Source organism: Rattus rattus, chromosome 3 (assembly GCF_011064425.1).
Source record: "Rattus rattus isolate New Zealand chromosome 3, Rrattus_CSIRO_v1, whole genome shotgun sequence".
NCBI lineage: Eukaryota > Metazoa > Chordata > Mammalia > Rodentia > Muridae > Rattus > Rattus rattus.
The window spans coordinates 67,067,297-67,082,100 of record NC_046156.1 but is presented as its reverse complement, the minus strand read 5'-3'; the positions used below and the strand labels follow the sequence as shown (position 1 = coordinate 67,082,100).

Sequence of the window (14,804 nt, the reverse complement as noted above, 5' to 3'; positions counted from 1 at the left end):
AAAGCTGAATTCTCTAAAGATCTGTATTTGTCTAAGATGGAATTCATGTGCAAGCCAGGTCTGTTGTGTTCTCCTTTAGATGTGCTCTATCCCAAAATGATAAACATAGTCCCTTGTGCAAATCACCAGTGCATTAGCCTGAAAATACATCATCTCGAAGTGCATTTATTCTTTTTTTTTCTTTTGAGGCAGTTCTGTAACTTTATTTGACATTCAGCAGTTAGTTCTCACCCACACTGATCGTCTGTAGATTGTTGAATGTGGTAACAGGCAAGTAAGTCACCAGTTCGTAGACTTTGTTTGGTGACTCCTCATCCTCATTACACTTTCTGGACAAACATACTCGGATGCGGTACAGAAGGTTTCTTATTCCCTTGGCCCAGACGGCTTTAATAAGCCCGGTGTCGAGTGCATTTATTCTTAATTACAGTAAGTAACTTGTCTTGTAAAATACAAGCTTCAGTGCATTACTACTTTAACTTATGGCTATAATTCTTATTATTGAAACTGATTTAAAACATTTATTACATTGTGTGTGTATGTGGGTTTGTGTTTATGTATGTAGGTATGTATGTATGTATTATGTATGGGGGTATACTTATGGTGATCTATATATGTGAGAGTCATTTCTCTTCTTCTACTCTGTGAGTTCCTGCAATCAAACTCAGGTCATCAAACCTAGGGGCGAGCACCTTACTGCCAAGCTGGCCTTAACAGTAACAGCAACAAAGAATCAAAAACCAATGATTTCTGAGGTCTGTGTTCCTTGTTTCATTAAATTCAACTGAAATGATATAATTTCTGGGCATTTTACAAGTTTGATAGAATGAGAAACTAATGGGGGTTGAGTTTCTTCTCAGTGATTTCTTTTGACTTGGGTAATGGCTGTGTCTTACCTACCCTTATCTGTCACAGTCTTCCATTTGAGACTTGTTTAACTTAGGAAATGGACTGCTTACCATGTTAAATAGAATGTTAACTTGTGGAAAAGTAAATTACTGTTTTGTTCTATAAACACATTGTCAACACTTTTCTTTTCCTATTGTTGGCCTTCTAGTTTACACATCTCTATAATTACATGGTTCTTTTCTATGAGAAAATCATATATAGAAATAACAAAGCAAATCACGTAATAAATCACAATTCTGAGCTGCATGGCAATTTATGTGTAAATATAGTTGTAGTGCTTTTGAATTGTTTGTTGGTGTCTTGATTTGCAAATTAGATTTCATGTTTTATAGTTAGCATATTTAACTAATCAAATGTCTGAATCACTTTTATATCTTTATTTAAAACAGCACAATAAATATAATTTGTTTTAGTGTAATAGTCTGTGAATTAAATTTGATTCAATGGTTTTAAACATGACAGTGTCAAGAAATATTTTCATAAAGTTTACACAGCAAATTCCATTTATTTTATAATTAGATAAACACTAATATAAACCTTTATTCATGAAAGTCAGTAATAGCCTAATGCTTGATTTAACTCTGCTTGCAAAGGGATTTGCTTGATCTAATAAATTATGCAGTCTTACATTTTTTGACCTCATAGCCCATTAGAATTTACTTAAATTGACTCTAGTATTTGTCACATTAGAGTGTAATGACTGTAACCAACTCCTGTAGTTTCATTTGAGATCAAGTATTAAAAAGGCAGAAAACTTAAATTCTTTCTTGCAAAGAAAAAGAAAGGTGATAGAGAATGGGCACTTATGAGTTCATTATCCCTTTAAGGTGGCAGAATGTGCTTAGATTTCATAGGAAAATGGATGTCCAGAGGAGCTAGTTATTTCTGCAAATCTTATCTGTTCTTTTCATGGTGCATTCCATGAGGTATACTTTCAATATATATTTCATGGTTTTATCTTTATAAGTTAGGGTCATTGTGATTAACAGCAACAAAAGGGAGCTAGTATCTCAATATACTACAGTAAAATTTATTTAAAACCTAAGAACTTATTTCAGTAATTTAACATTTAATATTCTTTTTTTTTTCTTTTTCTTTTTTTCAGAGCTGGGGACTGAACCCAGGGCCTTGCGTTTGCTAGGCAAGCGCTCTACCACATTTAATATTCTTAAATTGTGATTGACCACTATAGCAGAAAGTGTGGACACTGGCTAAATAAGTGGGAATTCCTGCATTTTCAGTTACCATTCTTGCATAAATTTATATGATTATTGGGGGTTTGAGGACAAAAAGGAAAAAATACTTTAGGTATAAATTCAAACCTTACTGTTTTCACTGATATCCAATAGAAATTTTAATGTTATGCAAGACATGAGGCCATTATTGTTGTAAGATTGTTGTAAGATGTCTAGGGTCCTTTTCTGACCTGACTCATTGTAGTGGCAATCCTTGGTCATCCTGAAGGCCCAGTGTCCTTTGAAGAGTCCCATATCCCTCTCTGGGTGTCAGTGTTCAACTGGTTAAGAATCACTGGTGGTGGGAAGAGTGTGGAATTTTGATATCTGCATTTAGACATTTTTCCCCAACTCACCCTTGTGTAATCTTATGTGCTCTCTGAGTGTTAGCATCATTCACTGTTTGGGTGATGGAAATACTCTGCAGAAGAGAACTTGGGGAGCAAGGGTTTATTTTAGCTCTTAGTCCCATGTTACAGTCCATTGGTATAGGGACTCCATGTGGCAGGGCTTGAAAGGATGTGACATCACATGCATAGTGAGTGTAGAGAAAGAGTGGAAGCAAATGTGTCTGTAGTCATCTGGCTCTCTCCTTTGATACTGGCCATGACCTGAATGCCACTTTCAGGCTGAGTCTTCCCACATCAATTAATGTAATTAAGACACCACCCCCCAGCAGCAGCAGACATTTCCACAGTCCCATGTAGTTTAGACAATCCATCATTGAGGCCCTGTCCCCATGTGATTCTAAATTGGATCAAGTCGCCTTCCCATTCAGCTTTATCCTCGTGAAACCAGCTCCAAAGCGAAAAGAGAATGAAGTCTCCATAGACATGGCTGCAACAAGCTTAAATAAAACACCAGCACACAAAATGCATAGGTAGGAAAGTGGTTATACAAAAAAAATAGGAATGGTTATATTTAGCGAAAGGACTTTATGTTAGGAATTTGAAGTTATTCTGACATTAAAAAGAAGCAGTTAATGTAAATGCTGGATATAGTGGTGTGTACATTGGTAGTTTCAGATTGTAGAAAACACCAAGGCACAAAATTTGATAAGTGTAAAAAATGGGATTAATATAGGCAATATTGTAAAAGTTCTGTCTTAAAGTGAATAGTTTCTATAATATATTAATTTTTAAAAGGGAGAACTGCATGATCTTCTTGATACTAAAAAATAGAAGTGACAAAAGTCTCCTCACAAAAATTATCAAGAAATTACAAACAGAAGGTATCTTTCTCAAAACAACAAAATATAACTATGAAAACTTTAAGAAAATCATAGTTGTCCTTAAATACTACATATTGCAGGTGTTTTGTATTACAGTGTAAACCAAGGTAAGCAAAGAGTTGGAGAGTTGGTTTTGAAGAGCACTGGGTGCTGTTTCAGAAGACCTGGTCTCAATTCCCTGTGCCCACATGGTGGCTCACAACTGTCTGTAGCTCCAGTCTGGGTACCTGACACCTCTTCTGGCCTCCAAGTGCACTAAGCATGTAAGCAGTATGCACACGCATACACACATGCGTGCACACACACACATATGCACATACACACACATACACACGAACACACACACATACACATGAATGTGCACACACACACAGACACACACAGAGAGGCAGACAGACATACACACATCACACAGACACACAGACAGACAGACAGACACACACACACACACACGCACACACACACACAGAGGCAGAGAGAGAAAACAGAAACCTCCTTGTGAATACATTTTTAAATGTTAAATAGAAAAACAAAGATGAAGAACTTGAAGGGGAAAGGAATTAGAGGGGAAGAAAGTAAATACTGAATTTATTTGCAGATAATATGGTTTTCTTTTTCATTTATTTAATTTATTTTCCTTGTGGAAACATTTTTCTGTTTTGAGACAAGATGATCTCAAAATTGTAATGTCCTTATATCAAGTTCCGAAGTATAATAATAAAAAGTGTGAGTCATAATACCAAGTTTAAAAATAGTGAGGGTTTTCTTTTTATGGTAATGGGCATTGAACCAAGGATTTAACACATACTAGGCAAGCAAGCTACCTCTTAGCTGCACCTCATGGTTCCAACAATATAATCTTTTTAGTAGATCTTTTATATATTTACATTTCAAATGTTATTCCCTTTCCCTGTTTCCCCTCCACAAACCCCCATCCCACCCCACCTCTGCTTCTGTGAGGGCACCCCCCCCCACACTCACTCACTCTCACTTCACAGCCCCGACATGCCTACACTGGAGCATGGAGATCCCATCCCACCTCTGCTTCTGTGAGGGCACCCCCCCCGCACTCACTCACTCTTACTTTACAGCCCCCACATGCCCCTACACTGGAGCATGGAGATCCCATCCCACCTCTGCTTCTGTGAGGGCACCCCCCCCCTGCACTCACCCACTCTCACTTCACAGCCCCGACATGCCCCTACACTGGAGCATGGAGATCCCATCCCACCTCTGCTTCTGTGAGGGCACCCCCCCTGCACTCACCCACTCTCACTTCACCGCCCCGACATGCCCCTACACTGGAGCATGGAGCCTTCATAGGACCAAGGGCCTCTCTTCCCATTGACACCCTACAAGGCCATCCTCTGCTGCATATGCAGGTGGAGCCAAGGGTCCCTCCATGTGTACTCTTTGGTTGGTGGTTTAGTCCCTGGGAGCTCTGGGGGAGGGGGATCTGGTTGGTTGATATTGTTCTTCTTATGGGTTTGCAAACCCCCTCAGGTACCTCAGTTAGACAGGAGCCATTCTGGGTTAAAGATTTGGAGATGAGTGAGTGGCCCCATCCCTCAGCTGTGGGGTCTGGATAAGGTCTCTTGACAGTCGTTGGTCATATTAGCTCATCTCATTCTCTTTGGGTCCTGGGAACTTCTTGTTTTCCTGGTATCTGAGACTTTCTGGTGGCTACCCCCAATTCCCTATCCCCTATTTCTAAACAGCACTGTTCAATTTCCTGGCCCTCTGTATATCATCCTAGTCTCCTCCCATTCCTGATCCTTCTCCCCTTTTTTCCCTTCTTCCTCCTCTCTACCTCCTGTGAGTATGTTGTTCCTTCTTCTAAGTAGGACTGAAGCATCCACACTTTGGTCTTTCTTCTTCTTGAGTTTCATGTAGTTTGTGAATTGTATCATAGGTATTCCAAGCTTTTTGCCTAATATCCACTTTTCAGTGAGTACATACCATGTGTGTTCTTTGGGTTACCACACTCAGGATGATAATTTTCTAGTTCCATCCATTTGCTCATGAATTTCATAAAGTCATTGTTTTTGATAGAGGAATAGTATTCCATTGTGTAGATGTACCACATTTTCTGTATCCATTCCTCTGTTGAGGGACATCTGATTTTTTCCAGCTTCTGGCTATTATAATTAAGGCTGCTATGAACATGATCATGTGTCCTTGTTGTATGTTGGAGCATCTTTTGGGTATATGCCCAGGAGTGGTATAGCTGGGTCCTCAGGTAGTAGTACTTTGTCCAATTTCTGAGGAATCTCCAGACTGGTTTCCAGAGTGGTTGTACCAGCTTGCAATTCCACCAACAGTGGAGGAGTCTTCTTCTTTCTCCACATCTTCGACAGCATCTGCTGTCACCTGAGTTTTTAACTTTAGACCTTCTGACTGGTGTGAGGTGGAATCTCAGGATTGTTTTGATTTGCTTTTTCCTGATGACTAAGAATGTTGAACATTTTTTCAGGTGCTTCTTGGCCATTTGATATTCCTCTGTTGAAAAGTCTTAGTTTAGCTCTGTACCCCATTTTTAATAGGGTTATTTGGTTCTCTGGAATCTAACTTCTTATGTTCTTTGTATATATTGGAAATTAGCCCTCTATTGGATGTAGGCTTGGTAAATATCTTTTCCCAATCTGTGGGTTGCCGTTTTGTCCTATTGACAGTATCCTTTGCCTTACAGAAGCTTTGCAATTTTATGAGGTCCCATTTGTTGATTCTTGATCTTAGAGCATAAGCCATTGGTGTTTTGTCCTGGAAAATTTCCCCTGTGCCCATGTGTTCGAGGTTCTTCCTCACTTGGTCTTCTTTTAGACTCAGTGTATCTGGTTTTATGTGGAGTTCCAAGATCCACTTGGACTTGAGATTTGTACAAAGAAATAAGAATGGGTCAGTTTGCATTCTTCTACATGGTGACCTCCAGTTGAAAATGGTTGAAAATGCTGTCTCTTTTCCACTGGATGGTTTTAGTTCCTTTGTCAAAGATCAAGTGACCATAGGTGTGTGGATTCGTTTCTGGGTCTTTAATTCTGTTTCACTGATCTACCTGTCTGTATCTGTACCAATATCATCTTGAACTAGATAAATCCTAAAAAATTTTAAAATAAGAGTTACCAGACACAAAATGAAGTTTTGTAAGATCAGAGAATGAAAGGTTATTCTGAAAATCTGAAGTTGTATTTCTATATACTAGCAATAACCATTATTAAATGAAATTATTAAAGCAACATTCTCTGTAATGACAAAATAAAATATTTTTAGATATAAAATGTAATAAGCATAATGCTGTATAAACCTAGAAAACATTACTAATAAAAATTATAGAGAAAATGAGAGGGAGTAAGAGGTTCTAATTAAAGTAAATATTAAATTCAGTATAGTATAGTATAGTATGCTAATATTCCAATTCATTGTACTCAGTATTCAAAAGTTCTAGCATTTATTTTTTAGAATGTTTTAACCTTTATCCTTGAGAATATGTGGAATTCAAGGTTATTAGAGTTTTGTTAATGGTAACCTATTGTTTTTTAAAAATCATTCCAAAGTTCAGAATCACAAAGCAGCCCATGTTATGTCTTGGTTTGGTGGATAAAGAATGCAGATGTGTTTTAGGTATCCAGTCGGCCATTTCTCGTAATGTAGCTAAAGCATCACCATCGAGAGAGATCTCGTGGTGAGATTCAGCTGTAGACAGTTCAATTACATGATTAGTTATGTAGTTCACACTGGAATTCAGTCCTTTGAGGCCTCTCTTTGATTGAGGGCATCAGTTCTTTTAGTTCACAATCTCTCCCACATAGTGGCATCTGGCTTTAATATAGCTAGAACAGTCATCTACTATCAAGATGAAGCAAAAATCTTTATAACCTAACGTGGTTGTGATAGCCCCTCAATATTGCCATTTCTCTTTGGTTAGAAGCAAGTTACAGGAAAAGGGCTATTGCTATGAATAGGAAGAAGTGCAGAGTAGCCATATTGAGGCTGTTGCTATAATAGTCAAATCTGTGATGAGATGAACAATAAGAGTTAATCCACATGTTGTCTACTTTTAAATCTCAGTGACAACATGAAATGTTAATGCTTTTTAACAGAACATAACTAGGAAAAGGAAAAGGAAAGACAAGTATGTCCAGTGAAGGACTTGAATTTAGAATGTATGAGGAATACTTACAACCTAATATAACTCAGCAAATACAATCAATAGATATGACAAAAGGCTATAATGAAAAATTCTATCAAACATGTATCTATAGTTAACAGCTAAAGAAACATGTTCATTATAAATAATTACTTGAAAAGTGGAAATTAAAACTAAGTGAGATGCTGCAGCATTCATGCCTTCGGTATATACAAGTAAATAAGCTGGCATTGTCCAGTGACAACGTAGAGGGAACAGATCTTTACACATTGCTAATATGAATACAAATAGGTACATACACTTTAAAAATATTTTAATTTTTAAAAATGTTTTTATTGGATATTTTATTTACATTTCAAATGTTTTCCCCTTTCCCAGTTTTCCATCCATAAACCCGCTACCCCATTCCCCCTCCCCCTTCTTCCTGCCTCCCCACCCTGATATTCCCCTACACTGGGGGGTTCCAGCCATGGCAGGACCAAGTGCTTCTCCTCCCATTGGTGACCAACAAGGCCATCCTTTGCTACATATGCAGCTGGAGCCATGGGTATGACCATGTATAGTCTTTGGATGATGGTTTAGTCCCTGGGAGCTCTGGTTGGTTAGTATTGTTGTTTCTATGGGGTTGCAAGCCCCTTCAGCTCCTTTAATCCTTTCTGTAACTCCTCCAATGGGGACCCCATTCTCAGTTCAATGGTTGGCTGTGAGCATTCACCTCTGTATTTGTCAGGCTCTGGCACAGCCTCTCAGGAGACAGCTATATCAGTCTCTTGTCAGCATGCACTTCTTGGCATCAGCAATATTGTCTGGGTTTGGTGGCTGTATGTGTATGGGCTGGATTCCCAGGTGGGGCAGGCTCTGAATGACCATTCCTTCAGTCTCTGTTCCTAACTTTGTCTCTATATCTCTTCCTATGAATATTTTTGTTCCCCCTTTTAAGAAGGACTGAAGCATCCGTAATTTGGTTGTCCTTTTTCTTGAGCTTCATGTGGTCTATGGATTGTATCTTGGGTAATCTGAGCTTTTCGGCTAAGTGGCAAACATAAGTATAGGGGTACGTGCGTCTATGTTGGGCATTTGTGAAGCTGGACAGTAGGATTATGATTTGTAGGGGAGAATGAGTGTGGGGAGAGAGGGAGGGAGGGAGAGAGGGAGGGAGGGAAGGAGGGAGGGAGGAAGAAAAAGAGAGAGAACACAAAACCTCATGTTCCGTGTAGTCCATAATCATAATCCTAATAATTAGGAAAGCATACATCTACACTGTCCTATGTGAGTTATTTTGCATCAATATTATTTCTAATAATTACAGGCTGGTAACAGTCCAAATGTTATCAGTTAGATAACTGATAAACAAATGTATGAGATAAACAAATGAATGAGAATCTACTGAGCAATACAAAGAACTGTCCAGTAAGCAGCACCTTGGGTGAACCACAGTTATGTTAAGTGAAAACAATCCAGACAGTCTCCTATTTGGTCTCATGTATGAGGAATCGGTAGTACATTAGAGAAACAGACAGACAGACAAATCCTCACAGGAGTGTGAATGTGAGATTTAATTTAAGAATAGAAATTTATATCGAATGTAAGAATCCTTTTTATGTTACAGAAGGATTCTCAAACTTAGTTATGATGCTGATCGTATAAATATATATAAATCTATACCAAATCACCAAATTATAAATTAATCAACCTGCAAACATTATGATTTTCACTTCCCTTTCTATTTTCCTTCAGTATTATTCCTTTATATTTTGTCCAACATGCATTATATGGGCTGATAAATGTAGGTATTCGCAGCAAAAGATGTAAGCAGGAAGTCATCACCTAAATAATGAGATTATGCAGTGTTATGGCTCAGCCTGTGGTACTGGAACCCGTCTTGGTTAACCGAGGGCAGAGAGGTTTAAGAGATACTGGAAATAGCATATCAGTGTAGCAGAGGGAGGACATTTTTTTTTATCAGATGGTTGATACTGAAGCAAGAATGGACTGGGGGAAGTGTCTACACAGTGGTAAGGCCTATGTGTACTGTTACAGGCTCTGCTGGGGAGGATGGAGGCCCAGATTGCCAGAGCCTGAGTGATATTTAGAAAATATCCATGGAGAAGTCTCAGCAGGAGATGATGAGCCTATCTATACTGGTTGGATAGGTCATCTGTGCAAGGAGTTTTGATGGTACTTAGGTCATGTTTACAAATGTCAGTCAAATCAGTGTGTAGGTTATGTATAAGAACCAAATTATTCTTTAATTATGGGGATTATAACTAACAAAACAGACCCAGGAATTAGTCATGTGCTTTTATTTATTTTTGAATATACTGATATTAAATAAGTAGATGAATATAGATAGAGATAAATATAAAACTTTATATATAAATATGTTCATTTATTCTGTAGTTTTGTTCATGGAGACTCAAAGTAGTTGCATCCCATTGAACATATCTAGAAGCCCAATAAAACTTTTGAGATAGGAATTTTCCATTCAAACTAGGGTGCTTTGGAACAATGAGTACTTCAAGGGGTGTTGTAGGGCAGTTGCTTAGTGAGTTTATAACACCTTGCTGTCGAGTAGTGTTTAAGAAGGATGAGAACCTATAGGAAGGGAAAAGTGCTTGATAGGACTTGACTGCCTAAGTCAGTGGACATTTGAACATCAAATATGTGATAGTGAGTGATAAGGTGCTGAATAAAATAGGAGGCCATATCCCTAGATGTAAATGAACAAGAAGACTGTTGGAGAAATGTAAGATATAGTTCTTAAGGACCTTCTCAGAAAATACTAAGCACAAAGTGAAATGGAGTCATTTTACAGTAAAGAAGCGTGCTAGGACCTGAAATTTAAGAAAGACCAAGGAATTTTTTCATATTACAGTGGAGTAAAGAGATGATAATGCCAGGCATGGATTTGAACTGGATCCTTTTAAATAAAGATTCCATGGGTAGTTGGACATTTGTTAAAAAGCTTGAGCAAAACTTGCAAATTGGATCATAGTGGTATATCCATTTCAGTTTCCTCATGTTCCCTGTCAGATTGTTAATATGCATGATAAATTCCTAAATCAATAGCAAACATACATTGCATGTTTGGATTTGTTGGTATCATGTTGGGTTTGTAACTTTCCTGCCAATATTAGATTTATTCGGTATAAGGTCACTGGCCCTCTAAATAGTTTAACAAGCAATTTCATATATATGAGAAATGGAGTCATTTTATAAATTCATATATAGTAATAGGGCTTAAAACTTGCATTAGAGAAAACCTTGGCATAAAGTAAATAACAGGCAAGTGACATTGTGTCAGAAGTTTAGAGTGAAAGGTCAAATGAATAATTACAAAAAAATGACAGTAGGCAAAGATCAGGATAGAAATTTGTTTATGTACTGGGAGTCATTAATATACTCAGATCTCTTGGCAGTAAAAACAGAAATTTCATTAGATAATTGAAAAAATTATGCAAGCATCTAGATGAATTCTTATGTATCTCTTGGTTTCTTACCTTCTATTTTGGAGACTGCTGCTGGTACAAGGGATTGGGTTCTACTAAAGTATGAGGATGTACACAGATTGTGTGTGTGTGTGTGTGTAAAATCTTTTTATTATAAATTTGAGGAAAAATATTGCCAATAATGAAGCCACCAAAAAAGTACCAAGTAGCAGTAGCCTGTATGAGAGACATGGTTGATCTTTGTGCTGTGGCGGTGGGCACAGGCAGAGCTCGTTCAGAAAGAAACAACCTTTGGGTCTGGGCCTTGGTTAGTGTGAGTTTAAGAAGGGCGCGATCAGAAATAATGCCTATGTTTCTTGCTTGAGTGCCTGCTCACATGATTGGGCACTTGTTATAATGGTAATTCTATGGAAAGTAAGTGGCTATGAAATTTTTATTTTTGTATACCTTTTAAACAATTATTTTGTAGTCATAAGTCATTTTAATTCAAGTTTACAATCTTCAGTGCTTTAGCATTAAAGAGTAGAGACTTAAGGAAAATGTGTTGGGATACTTCTCTTTATTCTCATTACACCGGCTTTTTTGTTTGCTTTTGTAGTTTAACTTTTAGAATATTAGTGGAATGGACTAATAATGTATAACATTACCTTTTTTCCATTAAAATTTTAGTACTAGTTATTCAGTATCCTTCAGGTTTACAAAACAATCTTATCTATAGTTCAAAAAGAAATTTAAAAAAACAAAGTAGGTTTTTTTTGGTTTTTTGTTTGATTTTTGAGCAAATAGGTGTTCCTGCTCGATGGTGCACTGGTAGATGTAACAGGTCAAAGAGGGAGTCAGTGATCACAGATAATTCATGTCTTCACCAAAACTTTTAACACTTGACCGTGAACAGTATAAATGACTATTTTCCCTTTTAAACTGATTTCCTTTAAAATGATGTATGAAATACTATGTGTGTTTGAATGTCCTGTTATAATGAGAAAGGTCATATAGTATCATTTACATAATCTCCAGCCAGAAATGAACTCAGTAATACCTTTGGTTTAACATACATATTATCTGAGGTTTAAAACTCTCATTATTCATGAAAGTTAATTTTACAGTGGGTGAGAGATCTATCTTATGGCTGGGTTTTTGATCAGTTTATAAAATAATAGGAAGCAAAGCCTGTTCAGATAACAGGAAAACCCATAAGGAGTGATGCATTTGCCTGACTCTGTATAACCGATTGGATCTTGATTGATGGCAATCATTTGTCTTTGTCAAAAAAATAAAAAAGAGAGAGAGAGAAATTCAGACATTGAAATAGCAGTGCTATCAAACTTTCTCCATTGGCAGTAAGATTCTATTAATGTGGCCTTACAGTATTAACTGTCTCTGTTGGGAAATGATAAAGAAGCTTAATTTTTTCCTTGAGCATATTTAAGTGCAAAATGCATTATTTTGTCTACTGATGGGATTAAAAGAATACTTTTGATTCATGATAGACTGAAATTGATGGAAGCAAAGAAAGAGTTTAAAGCGATGAACATGGGCATAGATATTAATCCATTTAAGTTTTTGCAATGAAATAATAAAAATTTAGTATAATGCCATAAAATCTTTACTACAATACTTTAGCTAGCATTGGACCTTGAAAGGTTGACTCGAAAGAAGGTTGAAGAAGAGAAACACTTTTAACTACTTATTCTTTGAAATACCTTTTCTATTCCATAACAGGAAGACAAACAGAATTCCAGACAAACTTATATATGTTACTTAAAAATCTATTCTATCATCTTTTTATGATATGTGATCATAAAGAGAACATGAGAATGAAGACATTGGCAAACAGCATTTTGATTTCAGAATGCTTATTTTCCTGACATAATTTTTGCCATGAGATATATTTATCTCATGTATTATATAAATATTTTCTGAATGAGTGTATAGTATAAATTTTATTTTTGAGAACTTTCCTGCTTCAATTATAATATTTTAAATCATGAATCTGTCCTCAACTTTGTATTTGAAAGTCTCTGAATACATAAATAATGTTGTCTGGAAAATATTTTTATTACTAACTATTCTGTTGTTAGTGTTAATAATTTTAACATTAATTCTGTAAAAGTGAAGTGAATTAAAGCTTGTTATATATTATTAGAGTATTTTCTGACATTTACAAATACTGTATTATTTATTATTAACTTTACAAATAATATTGATTTTCAGTACAAGATTTTCTCTCATTTTATTCTCCATTGAAACTGATCAGTATTACGTTTACTAAAAGGGGTTTTGTAGTTTTGTTTTTCAAATTTGCTTTCTAGGCTTAGGAGAGAAAAGGAAAGTAAATTTATATTTTATTTTTATAAGACCATATGATGGAAATACTGTGTTTTACAAAAGAAAGATGGTAATAAAATTTAAGTAATACAATTGCCAGGTGCTCAGATCGGCAAGGGGCACCAGTTTTGATCTGCCCAATGCAGAGCCCCACCAGCAGGTCAGAAAGTGTCCTCAGTCTCCCCAGATCGATGGGACACCATGACACCCCAGCCATTGGACTGGGTCAGCTTATATGCCTGTAGAGACTCGGTCACAGAGCCAGTCTGGTTCACTTTGAGTAAGGGAGTTGTAGGACTTCTTGCCTGCAGCCTTGGCAATCTGCTTAGGGTCGGTCACTGTGAGGTCATTGCCCACAACCTGGATGCCTACACTAGCTGTGAACTTCTGCCAAGCATCCCGGTCATCCTGAGCAAAGGGGTCTTCAATGGACACCACTGGGTAGTCCTGTATGAAGGACTTGTACAGGCAGCCAGCTGGTTGTGTGTGATGTACCGGCTGGAGTCATCTGGAGACTTGAAGCAGGTCATCCTTGCCAGCCTGTAGAACTCGGAGGCAGCCACATCCATGCCGATGACAACCTGGTCAGTAGAGACAGCCTTTGCCATTGCAGTCTTGAGCAGCTCCACGGCTTTGTTCTCTAAGATGTTAGGTGCAAATCTGCCCTCACCGCCCACATTGGTGGCGTCTTTCTTATACTTCTTGATGACGTTCTTCAGGTTGTCATAAACCTCTGCTCCAATGCACATGACTTCCCGGAAACAGGATGTCCCCACAGACATGAACTCTTGCATGCCAGCTTGCTGCCAGCATGAGAACCACCGTTGATCACACTGAATCCTGGGACGGGCAGGATGACTTCAGGGTTGCCAGCCAGGTCAGCAATGTGATGGTAAAGGGGCACCCCCTTTTTCATGACACCAGCTTTGCAGACAGACAGGGACACTCCCAGGATGGCATTTGCACCAAATATAGATTTATTCCCTGTGCCACCCATCCGGATCATCAGCTGGTCAATCTTCTTGCTCTACACCATTCTGTTTCTTGCTGACCAGAGCAGCTGCAATCGTGGTATTGAGGTGCTCAACAGCCTTTGAGACGCCCTTCCTCATGAAGCGGTCTTATCTTTGTCTCGGAGTTCTAGGGCCTCATAGATGCCAGTGGACACACCTCTGGGCACCGCAGCTCAGAACAGACCTTTTGCAATGTAGAGATCCACCTCAACAGTGGGATTCCCATGGGAGTCAAAGATCTCTCTGGCATAGATCCTGAGACTAGACATGGTGAACTTCTGGCAGTTGGGTTGCTGTGAAGAAAGGAAAGAGGGTTCTGTAGACACGAAAGAGAGTGTTAAGGACAGATGTGAGGATGACTCTGTACCAGAGCAGACAAGTTTAGTGTTTTTAATGGGATTCCTGAGCATGAATGAAAAGGTCTTTGTCTATATCTATTTTTTATACCTTTTCTAGAGTTCTTTCCTTCTACTTGTTGGTTTTGTCATATTCTGA

At 37.8% G+C, this 14,804-nt stretch overlaps 1 protein-coding gene and 1 pseudogene across 1 annotated transcript in view; one reads left to right on the top strand and one right to left on the bottom strand.

The window, feature by feature from the left end:
• Lrba (LPS responsive beige-like anchor protein) overlaps positions 1–14,804 on the top strand; it is a 543,225-nt gene that overhangs the window by 253,262 nt on the left and 275,159 nt on the right. The window lies entirely within an intron of this gene.
• Positions 221–14,578, bottom strand: LOC116895168 (annotated as a pseudogene).